The sequence below is a fragment of the Geospiza fortis genome, unplaced genomic scaffold (assembly GCF_000277835.1).
Source record: "Geospiza fortis unplaced genomic scaffold, GeoFor_1.0 scaffold29, whole genome shotgun sequence".
Taxonomy (NCBI): Eukaryota; Metazoa; Chordata; class Aves; order Passeriformes; family Thraupidae; genus Geospiza; species Geospiza fortis.
This window is the reverse complement of record NW_005054349.1, coordinates 933,946-935,790: the sequence shown is the minus strand read 5'-3', so window position 1 is coordinate 935,790 and position 1,845 is coordinate 933,946. Positions and strand designations below refer to the sequence as shown.

General features: G+C 53.2%; 1 long non-coding RNA gene across 1 annotated transcript in view; it reads left to right on the top strand.

Annotated features, from left to right (window-relative positions):
- LOC115948127 overlaps positions 1 to 1,103 on the top strand; it is a 2,418-nt gene extending 1,315 nt beyond the window's left edge. Inside the window, exon 2 of the long non-coding RNA XR_004081972.1 lies at positions 782 to 1,103. This is a non-coding gene — a long non-coding RNA (uncharacterized LOC115948127). The remainder of the gene's footprint in view (positions 1 to 781) is intronic.
- The last annotated feature ends 742 nt before the right edge of the window (positions 1,104 to 1,845 follow it).

The following is a 1,845-nucleotide window of genomic DNA, read 5'->3' as shown; positions in this document are numbered from 1 at the left end:
CGGGTTGGCGGCGGTTCAGAGGGAAGCCACACAAATGATCAAAGGCAGGCAGAGACTGATTTCTGAAAGAAGATTAAAAGGCTTAAATATATATATTGCTTGGTTAAGAGCTGTCCGTGGGGAGACAAACTAAGAGCCTTACAGATCTGGTTGGAGTAAATAGAGAGGGAGGGAAGGAATTATTTAATAGCGTACAAGGGGCATCACCAGAAGGGATGACAGGAAATGAAGAAATGGAGCATTTAGGTTGAATGTCACCGGGGAAAAAAATCCCCTCTGCTGACAGCGAAAATTATGAGACAGCGACGTGGTTCCCTGGAGGGAGAAAGTTCTGTGGCTTGAGATATTTAAAACCAGACAGGATCAGTCTGAATATAAAGGCGCCTGGGATCAGCTACTGGCAGGGGCTGGGCAGAGGAGCAAGAGCTGGGCAGGGATGCACCTCATTTCCCAGCTCTTTTGCCACTGAACTATTTCTTTATGGATCACACCTATAAAAGACCTGCATTTCTTTATTTATTGCATATACGGATTTCTGCTGCTGTAAAGGAAATCATGGACAATGGATGCTGTGCCAGTCACCTCATAGCCAGGCAGGGCTGAAAAGGCCCTGAGATCAGAGGAATTTCACCTCTGTGGGTACAAAGGGGGATTGGAAGTGGGTCAATAACTGATAGGAGGTTGCTGAGTGTAGAACCTGAAGAGTGAGATGTGCCCTGCAGCACAAGGTCTCCAGGTGTGCCTCCTGTAGAACATCTCACCTCTCAGTGCTTTCCTGCAGGATGCTGTCTGGCTGAGCAAGGAGAAGCCAGGCCACAGCTGGACAGCCACCCATCACCTGTGGCCTTGGCCAACCCTCCACCTGCAGCTCCTGCTCGCTGTGCCAGAGGGATCCCTTTGGAACAGGACAAGCATCGATTGCAGCCCCACCTCTTCCCCATCTCCTGCCTCACTGGAGGTCTGTGCGTGCTGTCAGCAGAATGGATTAATAGTCCTATTATCAGTTCAGATGGATGGCCAGGGTGAGGAGAAAACATCGCGTCCCAGGGAACTCGAGTAGGCACATTAATAAAGATGCCACATGTTGGCTCTGAAGTCTAAAAGCTTCGCTCCACTCCTTGCAACACAATTAGCTCATGCAAAGCCCAGCACTCCTGTTGCAGGGCACCTGGTGATGCCCTTAGCATTGCTGCCTGGTGGCCTGGCTGGGAGGGAGGGAGCTGGTGACAGGGTGGTCCCCGTGTTCCCCTTGGCCAAAGCCCTGCAAGCCCATTTTGTAGGAACACCTCCTGCTGCTGCTGGGGAGCTGCATCGTTGCCCTTGGAGCCCAGGGGCCACAGGAGGAGGAGGCTGAGGGGCAGGATGGCACCAGACCTGTCTCTCACCCGCCTCATTGCTGGGGCTGGGCAGCACGGAACAGAGATCCTGAGCTGCCCACCCTGTAGAATAAGGAAAGCTTTGAGTTATAAGCAAGTGGTGCAGCTTGCAGCCCTTTGTTTGAGCACTAATGTGACGACTCCTCTCCAGCCCTCATCCCTGTCAAAAAGTAAATCTCAGCATCTGAAAGATGTATATTTAAAACTACGGTATCGGGGGTTTTGTTAAGCATTCCTTGTGCAGGGATGATGGAAAAGGACAGGCGGGGATCAGCCCTTGCTCAGATATCTGCTCCTGCTCACAGCCCTGCCTCCCCTGGGCTGTGGGACTGCACAGCAGGGTGGGCTGGGGGATTCAGTGCCCTCATCCCTCCCAGCCCAGGCTCCCTCAGGACCCTGCCCCAGGCCCCCTCATCCTCTGCTGGAGCCAGGGGGAGCAAAGCCACACCCAGCACCCCAGCTCTCTGCA